We start from the raw sequence: 20406 nt of genomic DNA, 5'->3' as shown, positions 1-20406 counted from the left end.
TCAGGGCACACACACTTGCCGCTGCTCTCTAGGATCGCTTGGCCGCATTATAGGGAGGAGGTAAGAGGGTTCCCCAGACGGGACCCACTGAAAACCGTGATCCGGCGCGGTCTCTAGGAGATGGGCCGAGTGCGCTGGCGTTAACACTGTGGCCGTACAGGGACCCCACTAGACAACCAGGGCAAGGGGCACAGGTCGGATTCCCTAAAAATTTGTTTTAATAGGCCCCGCAGTACCCGGTGGTGAAGTCCAGCAAGGGGATAAGGCTCTGACCTGTAGCCCCAGGCGCCATTTACTGCAAATGTTCCCACCTTGGAGCTGCATCTCTCTGTCTCCCTCACTCCCTGTCAGCATTTGGGTGCCATTACACACATACTGAGCTGATTCTGGGAATGCTGGCTGTGGGGCGGGGTGCCATGCTACTACCAAGGGTCACGGGCCGGCTGCCATCTTCCACTACACCGGCGGTGGCCAACCCGCAGCTCTTTCTATCTATGCGGCTCGTAAGCTCCCACGTCGCCTCCCGCTGCCCTAGTCTGCAGTGCCCGGCACCGGCCCGTGAGTCAATCAAAGCTTGCGGACCGGCAGCCAATCAGGAGTTTTAGCTGCCGGTCCATGAACTCTGATTAGCTCACGAACCAGCGCCTAATTAGAGAGAACACCGCCGGAGAGTGGAGACTGAGGGTCAGGAGAGGCGTACGCTGCGCTCTCCTCCCCTCACAAGCAGCAGACTGAGCAGAGCAGCAGTGCGGCGGTGAGCAGCACTTGGGGGGGGCGCAGTGTGGGGACATGTGTATCTTACTCTGGGGGCATATCTGGCACTGGGGAGATGTGTATCTGGCACTGGGGGCATATCTGGCACTGGGCGACATGTGTTTCTGGAACCGGGGGCATATCTGGCACTGGGGGGACGTGTATCTGGCACTGGGGGCATATCTGGCACTGGGAAGATGTGTAGCTGGCAGTGGGGGCATATCTGGCACTGGGTAGATGTGTAGCTGACAGAGGGGGCATATTTGGCACTTGGGGCATATCTGACACTGGGGGGCATGTGTATCTGGCACTAGGGGGACGTGTATCTGGCAGTGGGGGCATATTTGGCACTGGGGGCATATCTGGCACTGGGGAGACGTGTAGCTAGCAGTGGGGGCATATATGGCACTGTGGGCATTTATGGCACTGGGGGGACATGTGTATCTGGCACTGGGGGCATATCTGGCACTGGGGGGACATGTGTATCTTACACTGGGGGCATATCTGGCACTGGGGAGAAGTGTATCTGGCAGTGGGGGCATATCTGGCACTGGGAAGATGTGTATCTGGCAGTGGGGGCATATCTGGCACTATGGGGACATATATGTATCTGGCACTGTGGGCGCATATCTGTATCTGGCACTGTGGAGAAATATATGTATTTGGTACTGTGAAGGAATATATGTATCTGGCACTGTGGGGACATATATGTATCTGGCACTGTGGGGACATATATGTATCTGGCACTGTGGGGGCATATATGTATTTGGTACTGTGAAGGAATATATGTATCTGGCACTGTGGGGACATATATGTATCTGGCACTGTGGGGGCATATATGTATTTGGCACAGTGGAGGCACCCATTTTTTGGTGTTTTTATATGTATGTGGCACTGTACAGGGGCTTTATTTGTATGTGGCACTGTACAACATAACTAAAAATGGGGTTATGACACAAGGTCATACTTCTACAAACGTCAAACTGAAAGTGGTGCGCATAAAAATGGTGTGTAGCTTTGTGAGAACTATGCCACGCCCCCATTTTTGCTTGCGCACCTTCGGTGTACGCATGATATGTCTTTTACCCTTGACTACAGGTCTTTTCTGGCTCTTTGCCACTGACTGGTTGGCCACTGCACAGCTCTGCTGAAGTCACGGCCGCACTGACAAATTTCTAATAAAGTATCTTTGGGATAATTTATACCAGGCCTAATTTTTTTTTATTAATAAAACTTTTTTAATCAAAAAAACCTCCATTTAAGATGGCGCCATTACTTATGGGCAAGTGCTCTAGAATTGCCCCCCAGGCTAAAAGTTGCCAGCCAGGCCCTGACTGCTGGGCAAAGTCTCCTCTGTAAAGCTGTAAATCCGCCTGCATCATCAGCGCTGTGCAATTACAGGACACTCAAGTATTCTACATGTCATTTAGACAGTGTTAGTTAAGAACAAGTGCATTACTACAGGGCAGGGACGTGCGGTGAGCTAAATAGCTCAGGAAGCAATGGCTAGAACCGAAGCCAGATTTACATGCAATATTTGAGCCAAAGCATACATCTGGGCATTATACACAGGTGCAGCAGTATAAACTCCTGGAAATTTGGTGAGATTTGATCAGAGATGTGCGGAAACGTTAGCCAGGTGAGGCACTGCCTCACCTGCCATAGACGTTTTACTCCTTTTTTTGGCTATAAAAATTATTAGAATAATGCAATGAAGATATTTCAAACATCTTCTTTGTATTTTTCATATACTTTATACAGTCAAAACTCTGGCACAAACGTTAGTATGACAGGAAAGGCTCTGCCTCACCCCACCGCACGTCACTGCTACAGGGATATTTAGTACAAGTACCCTGTGATATACATCCAGTCTTTACTGTGCATTGTTATATCTATATACCTACATAGCTTTACAATTACTTAGTATTGCTAGTCCAGTGCAGTTTTATTGTTGTTTGTAATAATTTCTGCATTTTACATGTGACTGTGTGTGTGCCTATAGCTGTTGTGTGATCTCTATTCTGTGTATCTCACACATATTGCTATCCCTATATTCTGTACCCTGAAGGGGGCTAAGTGCATCAGGGCTCTCATATAATATAGTGTCTCACAGGATATACTACTTTGATATTTTTCTCTATGTTTTACAGTCACCACATACCTCTTAAATCTTCTGTTTGTGCTCTACTTTGCAGTCACACTATGCAGGTTTTTTTGTCAGGTAATTCGTCTGCTTATATTGTACTATTACGCCTTAAGATTATGCTTACAAATAATGTCTGCTAAACAGGGTGGTAGATCCATGGCTGACCCTGCACCAGGCAGTGCTGACTCCACGGATTACCCGGATGAAAACATAGCAGCTGAGGGTTCAGGTACTGGGGGTTCTATATACCCCACAGTCAGTCTGCAGCAATGGGACAAATCAAGACCCACCTTGGGCTGCTTTCTCTAATTTACTGACTACGCTAGTAACTAGACTTGCGCCCCCTATGGGACCTCCTGTGCCATTACAGCCACATATTGTCCCTGCAGTTAATCCGCCATGGACAGATACACTGTCTTCTCAGTTACAGCAATTAAATCAGTCCCTGGCTAAGCAAAATCCTGACCCTTGCCTGCCTAAGACCAAAGGGTCATCTAAACGGGCCATTACTTCCTCACAATCCACACATGTTTCGGAAACTTCATCCGATGAAGATTTCGCTTACACTGACCCTTCAGACACTGATGCAGATGCTTCTGATGGAGAATCTCTGACACAAGTGGATGTTCCTGACCTCTTGGAGGCTGATTCTTCAAATTGATGATGATGAAGAGCTTCCAGCTACTTTCAAGAAACCAGATAAGTTTAAAAATCAGAAGGTTACTAAATTATTTTTACCCAATTCTGCCCACTTGGTTGACATACGTCAGGAATCCTGGTAATATTAAGGGAAGACATTTTCCCTGTCTAAAAAGATGCTAGCTCATTATCCCCTTGCTGCAGATTTAAGCAAAAAGTGGGAAACACCACCGCAGGTGGACTCACAAGTCGCACGTCTGGTGGTGTCCTCTGCTCTGCCTGTCACTACCATCACCTCGCTGAAGGAACCGATGGATAAGTGTGTGGAGGGTTGCTTTAAGTCCATTTACACTCTTGCAGGAGCTGTGCATAGACCCACTATTGCGGCTTCTTGAGCTGCAAAAGCTATTGAAGCCTGGGTTCAGAAAGTTTAAGCGGAACTACCGTCTGATTTTCCTGATAATGCTAGACAATATCTTTCATATATTATTACAGCCTCTCATTATATTCAGGTGGCGGTATCTGATGCCTGTGTCCTAGTGGCCAAAGCATCTACTACGTCCATTCTGGCTCGCCGGATTCTCTAGTTGCGGTCCTGGTCTGTAGATCTGGACTCCAAAATAGACCTTGGAGGTGATCCCTTTTAAGGGAAACATACTTTTTGGGGAAGATCTCAACAAGGCTGTTGCTGACTTGGCATCAGCTAAGACTGCATGTCTGCCTAGAACTTCTCCTTCGGCTCTGAAGGCTAAGAGTACTTCCTTTCATACCTTTTGACCTCCAGGTAAAGCAAAGAGTCAGGCATACCCAAAACAGGCTCGCACTTCCAAATCCACTAAGCCCAAACCTAAACGTGCCTGGGCAGCCCGTCAGCCTGCTTCTAAAACAGACAAGCCTGCTGCATGACGGGGTGGGCCTCCGCCTGGGGGATCCCGGGGTGGGAGGCTGACTTCTACGGTTTGCCCAGGTGTGGTAACAGACCACTTCGGATGCCTGGGTAAGGGAAGTCGTCACTCACAGATACGCCATCTTTTTCAAGAAACGTCCCCTTCACCAGTTTTGCTCAACAAACATCCCTTCGGATCCAGTAAAAGCAAAAACTCTCCATTTGGTGGTACAATCTCTCCTGGAGACAGGAGTGGTAGTGCCGGTGCCTCTGGCTCAGAGGCAAGGGGTACTATTCCACGCTGTTCCTAGTCCCGAAACCGAATGGGTCCTCTCAGCCCATTCTCAACCTCAAGTCTTTGAACAAATTTGTGAAAGTTTCCAAATTCTGTATAGAAACGCTTCGCTCTATTATTCTGGCTTTGGAGCCCAAGGACTATATGGTATCCTTGGACATACAGGATGCTTACCTGCATATTTCTATTGCCTTGTCACATCAGCAATACCTGAGGTTTGCTATTGGCAACCTACATTTTCAATTCCAGGCCTTACCTTTTGGTCTGACCACGGCTCCACAAATTTTCACCAAGGTCATGGCTGTCATGACAGCTCTCCTCCACTGTCAGGGCATCAGGATCCTGCCATATCTGGACTAATTGTTGATCCTGGCGAACTCACTAGAGGTTCTCCTTCGTCTTCTGAAACTGACGGTCCAATTCCTACAAGCTCACGGGTGGCTCATCAACTATAAGAAACCCTCCCTGGTCCCTGCTCAGAGCATGGTGCACCTGGGGGCATTGTTGGACACCCACAACCAGCGGTTGTTTTTGTCTCCGGAGAAGGTCCTGAAGCTTCAGGACAAACTAAGACACTTCCTATCCGGCCCACGTGTGTCGATACACTCGGCGATGCAAGTACTGGGCCTCATGGTGTCAGCTTTCGACATGGTAGAGAACACTCAATTTCACTCCCGCCCTCTCCAGAGGTTATTTCTTTCCAAATGGGACGGCCTGCCTCACCGGATCAGGACTCACATGATCTCCTTAACTCCGGAGGTTCGTCTGTCACTGACCTGGTGGCTACAGGAAAAGCAATTGAGCAGGGGTCGTCCCTTCTGGATCTCCAACTGGGTCTTTCTGACGATGGATGCCAGTCTGTGGGGTTGGGGCACGGTGTTTGAGCAATGCTGTCTTCAGGGTCGGTGGACCATGGAGGAATCTCTCCTCCCGATAAACATTCTGGAATTGCGGGCAGTGTTCAATGCATTGACACTAGCCCTGCATCTGGCACTGTTATGCACACCAGTGCCAGCAGGAATGTACTGGTGTCTGAACGGTGAGGGATGCAAAACAAATGAACTCACAGACAGACTGGGGAATATGACATTACATACACAGAAGGTGATAGGGTAACAAAATAAACACAAAGTGAACAGAGAAGCCCAAAGGCTAAGAAACTGGGTGTCTCCCTAGTATTAGGAATGCTCAGATGGAAAGAAGCGAGATGTAGTGATTTAATACGTAGAGAACCCAAAATGCTGTTGCTAAGGGCAACAGCAAAACCCTAAAGGGTTACCAACGGGTGTGGCAGTAAACTCCTTGGTCAAAGATGGAATAATAGACACAAGGAAAGTCTCCACAATCCTAGTCCTCACTTGCAGTGCACTGGTTCACCTTACTGCCACTAAACTGACACCTGAACACCTTGCACAGTGAGAAAGGATTTTGGCAGGCAAGTCTGAGAATACAGCCGCAAACTTGCTAGGTTCACAGAGTAGCAAAAGAACCCCAGCAGGTTAAACGACTGACTCCAGTCTTACTGCTAGGTCTGGATTGGCAGAGTGTAATACCAAATCCCAAGGCCTATTTGCAGTAAGCAACAAACAAATACAAAGTTTACACAGTACTAGCTAGCTTTCAGGAACTGACTAACCAACAAAGATTCAGCAGCATCTGCCTAACCTGAGAAGAGGGTTTATATAGCAGGTGCTGTCCACGCCCCACTCAGACCTCACAGACTGTGAGCACAAAAACCAGCACCGGATCCCCTGCCGTGCACAGAGCCTGTAACCACTGCACAGCAAAAGACCCGAACAGGAGTATCAGCTACGCTCAGGTTACTCCGCTAGCACTTGTCTCCCGGTTGCCATGACGACGTGGCAGCACAGAGCAGGAGACCCTAACAGTACCCCCCCTCTGACGAGGGGTCAAAGAACCCCTACCACCGGGTTTATCGGGGAACTGCGAGAAGAAAGAGCGTAACAGTCTGGGGGCATGAAGATCACAACTGCGCACCCACGACCGCTCCTCCGGGCCATACCCCTTCCAGTGCACCAAAAATGACAGCCGACCCCGAACCATCTTGGAGTCAAGAATCCTTTCAACAACAAACTCCCTCTGGCCACGTATCAGAAGAGGGAAAGGTCTTCCACTGGAAGAAGGATTACTAATCGCCCGATTTAAAAGGGAACAATGAAATGTTTTATTGATACCCAAAGAACGGGGTAGATCTAACTGAAATGCCACCGGATTGATAACCCTAGTGATCTTATAAGGACCGATGAACCGGGGGCCTAACTTATGAGATGGCTGTCTCAACTTCAAATTCTTGGTAGACAACCAGACGAAGTCTCCTAAATTGAAGCTGCAGGGTCTTTTCCGCTTATCAAAAACCCTTTTGGTCACTAATGACACAGACACAAGGGCTTTCTTCACTTTCCTCCAAATACTTCTAAGGACCGAAACCACAGAGGAACCACCTGGCGTGGAGTCCAGGGGATCAAAAGAATTGGCCTTAGGATGATGCCCATACACACAAAGGAAGGGAGAGATCCCTGTAGCAGAGTGAGCCGTGTTGTTATAGGCAAACTCCGCCATGGACAGATGAGCCACCCAGTCAGTCTGACACTTGGAGACATAACACCCGAGGAACTGCTCCAAGGACTGGTTCACCCTTTCAGTCTGCCCATTAGACTGCGGATGGTAGCCTGACGACAAGCTGACAGAAATCTGGAGATCGGAACAAAATGCCCTCCAGAATTTGGCCACAAACTGGGATCCGCGGTCAGAGACCACATCAATTGGCAACCCGTGGAGGCGCACAACATGCAGCATAAATAATTCAGACAGGCGTCTGGCCGATGGCAGCCCAACCAATGGAACGAAGTGCGCCATCTTCGAAAACCTGTCAACGACAACCCAGATGGCTGTCATCCCCGAGGATTTGGGCAAGTCCACCACAAAATCCATTGAAATGTGGGTCCATGGCTTAGATGGAATAGAGAGTGGATGTAATGGGCCAACAGGAACCCCTCTAGGAGTCTTATTTCGGGCACAGATGTCACATGCCCGAAACCACTGATCCACATCCCTAGCCACCGAGGGCCACCACACCACCCTAGATAGCAACTCCCGAGTTCTGGCAATACCCGGGTGACCTGCCGACTTCTCGGCATGGAATTCCAGGAACACTCGCTGTCTTAACCTAAGAGGCACAAATAAAAAGACCTACCGGAAGGTCTGGAGGAGCCTGCTCCTGTGCTCTAAGGACTAATGACAAGAGGTCCTGGGTAATGCCCACTTTAATACATGATGGGGACACAATGGGCAATGGCTCCTCGGTGGTCTCCTGGATTGGAGCAAAACTCTGCGAGAGCGCATCAGCCTTGATGTTTTTTGACCCATGGCGATATGTTATCAAAAAATGAAAGCGAGCAAAAAACAAAGCCCATCGTGCCTGCCTGGCATTGAGGCGCTTCGCTGACTCTAAATATGCCAAATTCTTATGGTCGGTGAGAATTGAGACCACAAACTTAGCCCCCTCAAGCCAGTGTCTCCACTCCTCGAGTGCATCCTTAATAGCCAACAATTCCCGGTTACCCACGTCATAATTCATCTCGGCAGGCGAAAATTTACGGGAAAAGTAAGCACAGGGATGAAGGCGATTATCAGACACTCCCATCTGAGAGAGCACTGCCCCAATACCCATCTCAGAGGCATCCACCTCCACCACAAAAGGACGCTCTGGATCTGGGTGTCGCAGCACCTTGGCCGAGACAAATGCCCTTTTGAGACGGGCAAAAGCCGCTTTGGCCTCACAAGACCAGTGAGCAACATCCGCCCCTTTCTTAGTGAGTGCCACCAAGGGCGCCACTATAGACGAAAATCCAGCGATAAATCGTCTATAAAAATTCGCAAAGCCCAGAAAACGCTGAAGCGCCTTCAAACTAGTGGGCTGCACCCAATCCAGGACTGCCTGTACCTTGGAACCCTCCATTTGGAAACCTTCTGGGGAGATAATATATCCTAGAAATGCGATTTGCTGAACTTCAAATTCGCACTTCTCCAGCTTTGCCCCAAGCCGGTGGTCTCTGAGTTTCTGGAGGACTAAGCGTACATGCTTCCGATGTTCCTCCAGGGAATGGGAGAAGATTAGGATGTCATCTAAGTATACAACTAAGAATCTATCCAAATATTCCCTGAGCACATCGTTCATGAAGTCCTGGAAGACTGCCGGGGCATTACAGAGCCCAAAAGGCATCACCAAATATTCATAATGCCCTCAGTGGGTATTAAAGGCAGTCTTCCATTCATCCCCCTCTCTTATTCGGATTAGATTGTACGCACCGCGTAGGTCAATCTTAGAAAAAATGGTGGCAGTACGAAGCTGGTCAAACAAGACCGAAATAAGAGGCAGTGGGTATGAGTTTTTAATCGTGATACGGTTCAATTCCCTGAAGTCGATGCAGGGTCGCAACGAACCGTCCTTTTTACCCACGAAGAAGAACCCCGACCCAACTGGAGACTGTGAAGGTCTGATAAATCCCTTAGCCAAGTTCTCCTGAATGTACTCTGCCATAGCCTGAGTCTCAGGACGTGACAGGGAGTACAACCTGCTCTTGGGAAGCTTAGCATTCGGCAACAAATCAATGGCACAGTCATAGGGGCGATGGGGAGGTAGTACCTCTGCAACTCTTTTGGAGAACACGTCCGCAAAATCTGCATAACATCCTGGCAATCCTGGCAAACTTAGCTGCGAAAGCCTGACTGGAAGGCTCAAGCAACTCCTGAAACAATCAGTACCCCAACTAAGAATCTCCCCAGAGACCCAGTCAAATTGAGGATTGTGGGCCCTTAACCAGGGTAACCCCAACACCAATGGGGCAAAAGTACAGACAGTCACATAAAAGGACAATTTTTCAGAGTGTGTGGCTCCAATAAACAAAGAAATCTGGCTAGTGCAAGAGGTAATTTTACCCTGGGATAATGGTTCCCCGTTTAACCCACAAATCTCAATTTCTGATTCCAAGGGTACTAAGGGAACAGAGTGTTTCAGGGCGAATTGGCGGTCCATAAAAACCCCGTCGGCCCCACTGTCCACAAAGGCCTCAGTCTTGATAGTTTGACCGAGGATCTTCAAGGTCACCGGAATGATAAAAGTCTTCTTGGGAAATTCCGACTTCTAACCTGACAGGATATTTCCCATCACCCTCAGGCCCTGAAGTTTTCTGGCTTTTCTGGGCATGATACTACCACATGACCTTTATTCCCACAGTACAAACATAACCCCTGCTGTCTCCTCCGCGTCTTCTCACGCGAGGAGAGGCGGGTAGCCCCAATCTGCATAGGCTCCTCGGAAAATTCCTCAGAGTCTGAGGTTCCCTTGGGAAAGAAGGAAACCTCGGTCTCCCTTTCAAGCCTGCGCTCTCTCAGCCGTCTATCCACCCGAATGGATAACTGCATGAGCTGATCCAAGCTATCAGGCAAGGGATATTGTACCAGTTGGTCTTTTAACTGGTTAGAAAGACCTCTTCGGTACTGGTGTCTCAGGGCTGGGTCATTCCACTGGGTATCATGGGCCAACCTCCGAAACTCCGTACAATAAACCTCAACTGGCCTTCGCCCTTGCTTAAGGATCGAAATCTGAGCCTCGGCTGACGCCGTCTTGTCAGGGTCATCATACAACATGCCCAGTGCCGTAAAAAAAGCATCAACACTTTTAAGCGACGGACAGTCAGGCTGCAACCCATATGCCCAGACCTGTGGGTCTCCTTGTAGCAAGGAAATCACTATGCCCACCCGCTGAATCTCCGACCCAGAAGACTGAGGCCTAAGCTGGAAATATAGCTTGCAGCTCTCCTTGAAACAAAAGAACTGCGAGCGATCTCCAGAAAAACGATCCGGGAGAATTACTTTCGGCTCCTTAACCCCTGAAGGTACTGCTGCTGTGAGAGCTCCGCCAGCGGCCTGCGAGGTGTGCATTTTAATGGACAAATCATTAAATTGTCGTGTCAGGACCTGCACCTGATCGACCACCTGTTGCAAAGTATTTTGAGGGGTATGCTCCATATTCCCACAAAATTTCAACAGGAGTATGAGGCTGCTGAATATGTTATGCACACCAGTGCCAGCAGGAATGTACTGGTGTCTGAACGGTGAGGGATGCAAAACAAATGAACTCACAGACAGACTGGGGAATATGACATTACATACACAGAAGATGATAGGGTAACAAAATAAACACAAAGTGAACAGAGAAGCCCAAAGGCTAAGAAACTGGGTGTCTCCCTAGTATTAGGAATGCTCAGATGGAAAGAAGCGAGATGTAGTGATTTAATACGTAGAGAACCCGAAATGCTGTTGCTAAGGGCAACAGCAAAATCCTAAAGGGTTACCAACGGGTGTGGCAGTAAACTCCTTGGTCAGAGATGGAATAATAGACACAAGGAGAGTCTCCACAATCCTAGTCCTCACTTGCAGTGCACTGGTTCAGCTTACTGCCACTAACCTGACACCTAAACACCTTGCACAGTGAGAAAGGATTTTGGCAGGCAAGTCTGAGAATACAGCCGCAAACTTGCTAGGTTCACAGAGTAGCAAAAGAACCCCAGCAGGTTAAACGACTGACTCCAGTCTTACTGCTAGGTCTGGATTGGCAGAGTGTAATACCAAATCCCAAGGCCTATTTGCAGTAAGCAACAAACAAATACAAAGTTTACACAGTACTAGCTAGCTTTCAGGAACTGACTAACCAACAAAGATTCAGCAGCATCTGCCTAACCTGAGAAGAGGGTTTATATAGCAGGTGCTGTCCACGCTCCACTCAGACCTCACAGACTGTGAGCACAAAAACCAGCACCAGATCCCCTGCCGTGCACAGAACCTGTAACCACTGCACAGCAAAAGACCCGAACCGGAGTATCAGCTACGCTCAGGTTACTCCACTAGCACTTGTCTCCCGGTTGCCATGACGACGTGGCAGCACAGAGCAGGAGACCCTAACAGGCACAGAACAGGCCTGTTCAAGTAAAGTCAGACAATGCCACCACGGTGGCGTACATAAATCATCAAGGCGGCACTCGATGCCGCATGGCAATGAGGGAAGTGTCAAGGATACTTCAATGGGCGGAACGCTATCTGCCAGCCATATCGGTAGTGTTCATTCCGGGAGTCCTCAACTGGGAAGCGGACTTCCTCAGTTGTCAGGACGTACACGCCGGAGAGTGGAGCCTTCATCAGGAAGTCTTTCAACTCCTCGTGGACGTAGACCTGATGGCGTCTCGACAAAATCACAAGGTTCCGGTCTTCAGGGCAAGGACAAGGGACCCTGAAGCAGCGTTCATGGATGCACTGACAATTCCACAGAACTTTCAGCTGCCATACGTGTGCCCTCCAGTGTCACTTCTGCCCAGGGTAATATGGATGTTCAAGCAAGTAGGAGGAATACTACTTCTAATCGCTTCGGCGTGGCCCAGGCGGCATTGGTTCTCAGACCTGCAGGGTCTCTTGATAGAGCGTCCTCTTCTACTTCCACAACGCCCAGACCACTTTGTTCAGGGCCCTTGTGTTTACCATGATCTGGTACGGCTGGCTTTGATGGCATGGCTCTTGAAGCTTCAGTACTGAGGGGCAAAGGGTTTTCTGAGGCGGTCATTTAAACTATGTTGTAGGCCCGCAAACTGGCTTCTGCTCGGATTTATTATAGGGTCTGGAATTCTTACTTTACATGGTGTGCTGCTAAGAATGTTGATGCATTCAAGTTCAGTACTGCCAATCTTTTGGCTTTCCTACAACAGGGCCTAGACTTAGGCCATCGTCTGGCCTCCTTCAAGGTTCGTATTTCTTGTTTCAGAGAAAAATTGCGACCCTGCCTGATGTTCATACATTCACTCAGGGTGTTTTACGGATTCAACCTCCCTATGTTCCTCCTGTGGCTCCTTGGGATTTGTCGGTTGTTCTGGACGCCTTACAAGAATCTCCGTTTGAACCTCTTGAGTCTGTGGACCTTAAGTGGCTTACTCTTAAGGTCCTGTTTTTGCTGGCTACCGCCTCTGCTAGACGGGTTTCAGACTTAGGTGCCTTGTCCTGACGGTCACCTTTTCTGATTTTTCACCGTGACCGGGCAGTTCTTAGAACTCGCCCTGGTTATCTGCCTAAGCTGGTGTCGTCTTTCCACCTTAACCAAGAGATTGTTGTTCCGGCCTTTACCTCTCCAGGTTTATCCTCCAAAGAGAGGTCTTTGGATGTTGTACGGGCTCTTCGTATTTATGTGTAAAGAACAGCTTCGCTTAGGAGATCTGACTCTCTGTTTGTTCTCATTGGTTTTCACAAACGTTGCTGGTCTGCTAATAAGCAGACCTTGGCCATATTGATTAGAATGGTGATTGCACATGCTTATGTACAGGCTGGTCTTCCAGCTCCTGCTACCTCCCAGGATGCCTCCTTTGGACGCCGAGTTCTTGTGCCCATTATAGTGCGTCCCCTCCCATGAGGAACTGCTTTAGGACATCCCTGATGTTATTCCCTGTGGAATACCAGTGTACCCCGCTGCAGAAAAGGAGATTTATGGTAAGAACTTACCGTTGTTAAATCTCTTTCTGTGAGGTACACTGGATTCCACAGGGCGGCCACCCTTATGCACTTAGCTTCTTTGGGTTTGTATGGCATTAGCCGCTGGTACCTTCTCCTGTCGTGAGAATGTAGTGTACTGCATTGGACTGGTTAACAAAACTGAGCTCCGGTGCCTGGAGGCGGAGATATAGAGGAGGCGGCGCTATGCATCCTGGGAACAGTCAAAGCTTTTAGCTTGTTGGTTCCTCGGAGCCAGATCCAACTCTACTCCCCAATGTTATTCCCTGTTGAATCCAGCATCTACAACCTCTGAAACTTAAGTTATTTATATATATTTTTTTTGTGTCTATCATTTTATTGAGGTGAATGTGGTTTTCCTCCTAGCGCTTGAGTTTGTGCTCTTCCGGGGAGCCAGGAGTGACACCTGATTTTCTGGAGCCTCCTGGCCATTCCTGGAGATTAGGCAAGTACGGAGCTAGATTACTTAATGCATTTCTATGTTCAATTGTAGAAAACAATATAAAGAGAAATTAATTCCAAAGTTTTGTGATAGTAACTTTACACGTACCTTATTTGACAATTACTATTACATTGCAGACAGTTAATGACTGCTGAGAGCAAAATACAATCAATTGACATAACTCATTTTAAAATGTAGTTTTATTTCAATGTAAGAGAAGTTTATGTTATTTCTATGATATGTTAAACCATTTACAGTCTACAAATTTTCAAATAATAAATTAATGATTATGCCAAATATGTTACCACCTGGACTGGAGTTTGAATCTTCTTGGTAATAGCCTAACCAAGTGGAAAAACTCACCAAGAACCACTAGTACTTGGAACGGCTGGCATACACATTAGCCCCGGTGTTAAGTAATACAAGTTAGAATTGATTGAATCTCGGAGTACTGGCAAGGACATAGTAAATTCTTATAGAAATGCATTAGGGGAGAATGAATTGTGAAGCAGAGAAAGAAATATATAAGAAAATATCCCTGTATCTGTGCTATGTAATGCAAATGTTATTAAGACTTATTGATGGTATTTTTCAAAAGATAAAATTACAACTTTCCAAGTTCAACAGCTTTCGATGAACATACACGGTAGAAAAAAGCTATTACCACAGACAAAAAAAGGCTTTGTCGGTGACTGCTCCTGGACAAAGAGAAACAAATCAGAAGTGCGCTGGATTAAGTTTACAGCCGTCCTTGTTAAAAGAACACAGGTTCCTTTGAAATGAAAGTCGTGTAACAAGAACAGCTTTTTCCCATAACATTTTCTAGTGTTAAGAAATCCACAAGAAGCTGATAAGGTTTCTCAAGTTTATTTCATACATTTCTTTCTTCCAAACGCACAGGAAATATGTGCAGATGACTGTTTTTGGCAGGAAACAGAAACGCAATTTATTTCAAAACAACCTCACTTAAGGTTACTAAGCCAAATGTGCTCAAATGTAGGTGTTATAACAATTCTACTATATTACGTAGTAGGATTTGGTTTTACTTTAGTTGTCTGTAAATGTTCAGTAAAACAACAGATATAGGCTACCATTCATATAGACCATCTCCACATATGGTTCACATAAAGTGGGAGGTGACATACTATCCATAATATTCCAATCAGAATCTGGAACTGGAAGAGTCTAATAATTACTCCTAAGGAAATTCCATCCTCAGACTGCATTGAGAACCTGCTGTACAGTGTAACCTTGAGTTTTTGTAATTAGGATTTTTTATTCACTATATCCAAATTGTTAATTTTAAGGAAAATAGTATGTTTACTGTTTCAATAGCTTATATAACAATTTTTAGAATAGCATTTACATAACCCAAGTTTACAGCATGGGATGGTATCGGTATCCCGGTGGTCAGAATACTGAGAGCGGCATCTCGTCATGCAGAATCCCGACACCTGCTAGGTAAGTATAGTAACCTCTAACCTCCCTGACCCTAACCCTTCCTCCCCGTAGCCTGACCCTAACCATCCCCGGTGGTGCCTAACTCTCTCCCGCAGCCTAAACCTCACTCCCCCTGCGGACTAACCTTGAGCAGTCCTGGCATACTTACATTCAGGATGCTGGCAATCGGAATTCTGGCGCCGTCATTGCGATCGGTCGGGATCCCGGAGTTGGTATTCTGAGCAGTGCTGGGATTCAGTTGTTGTTTTTCCGAATGCTGGGATCCTGACTGGATCCCAACAGCACTCACAGTGGCCCCATACAGGGTAAAATAGCAGCTTTGCCGAATCACTTTAAATTACATTTACATGATTGGAGATGTGCTTTTATGTTCTTTTTATTATTATTTTTTACATTTCCAATAGGAAAGAAGCATGTATCACTTGATATTTTTTACAAAAGAAAGGAGGTCTATTAAAATCAGCATCAGGCTGCAGCAACAAAAGCATATTTGTGTTGACAATTTTGCTGAGAGTGCAGCAATATTTTTAGCATAAGTCAAAATGTTAAGTGTACTGTATCTAAATGGAAACATGTGAAGCACCAGTTCAGAAGTGCCTTTTGCTTTCTTATTAAACAATAATTGCAGCAAAAACAAAAAATAGCTTTGGGTGGAACAAGAGAGATAAAACAAAACTCCAAATGTGCTTTGACTATGTGGTGATTGGCAGGTCCATTGCTGTAATGGTCTCCATCAGGAAATCTCCCTTGTGACGTGTGTTTATTTACAGGGGTAGTTTATCTACCAGCCCCCTTCTTTCCCACCCATGAACCTACAATTCAATGAAAAGTCCACTGGGGAACTACTATTACAATGATACATATACCACATAAAAAAGATAGGTTCCCCTACTCAAACCTTGAACCTTGGTACTGGGGTGTGTGGCCAAATCAGGAGAGGTGTGGCCAAGCCTCCCCTAGAAAAAAAAAGAAAAAAGAGGTAACGTCCCCCTTAGCAGCTGGCCCAGGTTCCTACTGGGTTCCTCCAACAAGCCTGGTCCTTGTAATAAGTAAGCACCTCATCCCCCTCTCGGCACCTCTGCTCAAACCATTTGATGCAAATTCAATAGAGAAGGGAAAACTACCATTTGGTATCGATTTACTTAATTCTGCCCAACAGTAACCCAAGGAGTCCAGTAATTAGCAAATACTGGACTCCCATTTAGATTAAATGTAATACCCTGGAAGGGATAATTCACAGTGTATGCAAATTTCACTAACCTCAGTAAATTCTTCAGCCAAGTTGCTTCTGCTACAGGTTCGCGGACGATGGCGGTGAGAGGACAGTATTGGACCAGTCTCTTAGATGTCGTGCAGGTTATTTTATTTAACTAACAAGGTTATGGCTAAGCAACGGAAACACTGCCCTCAAGACGGGACCAACACAATATCAGGCAATACAGACACCTGCTATGCAAATTAGTCAAGATCAATAGTAATCACTTCAACAATATTCTGACTAAATAAATTGTCTTTAAATATACATCACAAATCACTTCCTACTAATATCTGTGATTGCATCAGATACCTTTAAATATTCTCAACTATTCACGATATAAAGCACTTTCAATTACTCTGCAATAAAAAGATAATTTTCTAACGTATTGGGAAAAATCAGTATGTATGCAATAAGAACTGCATAATATCATTCTAACGCAGTTCACAGTAGTGATGAGCGGGTTCGGTTTCTCGGGAACCGAACCCCCCCGAACTTCACCCTTTTTACACGGGTCCGAGCCATACTCGGATTCTCCCGTATGGCTCGGTTAACCCGAGCGCGCCCGAACGTCATCATCCCGCTGTCAGATTCTCGCGAGATTCGGATTCTATATAAGCAGCCGTGCGTCGCCGCCATTTTCACTCGTGCATTGGAAATGTTAGGGAGAGGACGTGGCTGGCGTCCTCTCCGTTATTGTTGAACTTGATTGTGCATTATTGCTTAATTGTGGGGAGGGCTGGGGAGCAGCTGTATAATATAGGAGGAGTACAGTGCAGAGTTTTGCTGATCAGTGACCACCAGTTATCCGTTCTCTGCCTGAAAAAAATGCTCCATATCTGTGCTCAGTGTGCTGCATATATCTGTGCTCACATTGCTTAATTGTGGGGACTGGGGAGCAGCTGTATTATATAGCAGGAGTACAGTGCAGAGTTTTGCTGACAGTGACCACCAGTATAAGTTGTCTGCCTGAAAAACACTCCATATCTGTGCTCAGTGTGCTGCTTTATTGTGGGGACTGGGGACCACCAGTATAACATTATATAGGAGGAGTACAGTGCAGAGTTTTGCTGAACAGTGACCATTTTTTCGGGTTTTGTGTTTTGGTTTTGGGTTCAGTTCCGCGGCCGTGTTTTGGGTTCGGACGCGTTTTGGCAAAACCTCACCGAAATTTTTTTGTCGGATTCGGGTGTGTTTTGGATTCGGGTGTTTTTTTCAAAAAACCCTAAAAAACAGCTTAAATCATAGAATTTGGGGGTCATTTTGATCCCATAGTATTATTAACCTCAATAACCATAATTTCCACTCATTTTCAGTCTATTCTGAACACCTCACATCTCACAATATTATTTTTAGTCCTAAAATTTGCACCGAGGTCGCTGGATGGCTAAGCTAAGCGACCCTAGTGGCCGACACAAACACCTGGCCCATCTAGGAGTGGCACTGCAGTGTCAGACAGGATGGCCCTTCAAAAAAATTGTCCCCAAACAGCACATGATGCAAAGAAAAAAAGAGGCGCAATGAGGTAGCTGTGTGACTAAGATAAGCGACCCAAGTGGCCGACACAAACATCTGGCCCATCTAGGAGTGTCACTGCAGTGTCACGCAGGATGGCCCTTCAAAAAAATACTCCCCAAACAGCACATGACGCAAAGAAAAAAAGAGGCGCAATGAGGTAGCTGTGTGACTAAGCTAAGCGACCCTAGTTGCCGACACAAACAGCTGGCCCATCTAGGAGTGGCACTGCAGTGTCACGCAGGATGGCCCTTCAAAAAAATACTCCCCAAACAGCACATGATGCACAGAAAAAAAGAGGCGCAATGAGGTAGCTGTGTGACTAAGATAAGCGACCCAAGTGGCCGACACAAGCATCTAGCCCATCTAGGAGTGGCACTGCAGTGTCACGCAGGATGGCCCTTCAAAAAAATATTCCCCAAACAGCTCATGACGCAAAGAAAAAAAGAGGCGCAATGAGGTAGCTGTGTGACTAAGATAAGCGACCCAAGTGGCCGACACAAACATCTGGCCCATCTAGGAGTGGCACTGCAGTGTCACGCAGGATGGCCCTTCAAAAAAATACTCCCCAAACAGCACATGACGCAAAGAAAAAAAGGCGCAATGAGGTAGCTGTGTGACTAAGCTTAGCGACCCTAGTGGCCGACACAAACACCTGGCCCATCTAGGAGTGTCACTGCAGTGTCACGCAGGATGGCCCTTCAAAAAAATACTCCCCAAACAGCACATGACGCAAAGAAAAAAAGAGGCGCAATGAGGTAGCTGTGTGACTAAGCTAAGCGACCCAAGTGGCCGACACAAACACCTGGCCCATCTAGGAGTGGCACTGCAGTGTCACGCAGGATGGCCCTTCAAAAAAATACTCCCCAAACAGCACATGATGCAAAGAAAAATGAAAGAAAAAAGAGGAAGGTCAGGCATCGCAACCGACACAATTGGACTCTCCTTGGGGATTTGTGATTTCGAAGAACGCACAGTTCTTTGCTGTGCTTTTGCCAGCTTAAGTCTTTTCTTTTTTCTAGCGAGAGGACGAGTGCTTCCATCCTCATGTGAAGCTGAACCACTAGCCATGAACATAGGCCAGGGCCTCAGCCGTTCCTTGCCACTCCGTGTCGTAAATGGCATATTGACAAGTTTACGCTTCTCCTCAGACGCTTTTAATTTTTATTTTTGGGTCATTTTACTGATCTTTTGTGTTTTGGATTTTACATGCTCTGTACTATGACATTGGGCATCGGCCTTGGCAGCCGACGTTGATGGCATTTCATCGTCTCGGCCATGACTAGTGGCAGCAGCTTCAGCACGAGGTGGAAGTGGATCTTGATCTTTCCCTATTTTTTTAACCTCCACATTTTTGTTCTCCATATTTTAATGCGCACAACTAAAAGGCACCACAGGTATACAATGTAGATGGATGGTAGTATACTTATGGACGACGAGTGACGACACAGAGGTAGGTACAGCAGTGGCCTACCGTACTGCTATATACAGTATAATGGACCTGGTGGACACTGTCAGCAGACTGCTAAACTAGTACTACTAGTATAAAGAAAAAAAGCCACCACAGGTATACAATGTAGATGGATGGATAGTACACTTATTATTATTAATCGATGACGAGTGACTGACGACACAGAGGTAGGTACAGCAGTGGCCTACCGTACTGCTATATACAGTATAATGGACCTGGTGGACACTGTCAGCAGACTGCTAAACTAGTACTACTAGTATAAAAAAAAAGCCACCACAGGTATACAATGTAGATGGATGGTAGTATACTTATGGACGACGAGTGACGACACAGAGGTAGGTACAGCAGTGGCCTACCGTACTGCTATATACAGTATAATGGACCTGGTGGACACTGTCAGCAGACTGCTAAACTAGTACTACTAGTATAAAAAAAAAAGCCACCACAGGTATACAATGTAGATGGATGGATAGAATACTTATGGACGACGAGTGACGACACAGAGGTAGGTACAGCAGTGGCCTACCGTACTGCTATATACAGTATAATGGACCTGGTGGACACTGTCAGCAGACTGCTAAACTAGTACTACTATTATAAAAAAAAAAGCCACCACAGGTATACAATGTAGATGGATGGTAGTATACTTATGGACGACGAGTGACGACACAGAGGTAGGTACAGCAGTGGCCAACGTACTGCTATATACAGTATAATGGACCTGGTGGACACTGTCAGCAGACTGCTAAACTAGTACTACTAGTATAAAGAAAAAAAGCCACCACAGGTATACAATGTAGATGGATGGATAGTATACTTATTATTATTAATGGATGACGAGTGACTGACGACACAGAGGTAGGTACAGCAGTGGCCTACCGTACTGCTATATACAGTATAATGGACCTGGTGGACACTGTCAGCAGACTGCTAAACTAGTATAAAAAAAAGCCACCACAGGAGTGTTTTTCA

Source organism: Pseudophryne corroboree, chromosome 7, assembly GCF_028390025.1.
Source record: "Pseudophryne corroboree isolate aPseCor3 chromosome 7, aPseCor3.hap2, whole genome shotgun sequence".
Lineage (NCBI taxonomy): Eukaryota > Metazoa > Chordata > Amphibia > Anura > Myobatrachidae > Pseudophryne > Pseudophryne corroboree.
The sequence above is the reverse complement of the archived record's forward strand: the minus strand, read 5'-3'. Positions refer to the sequence as shown.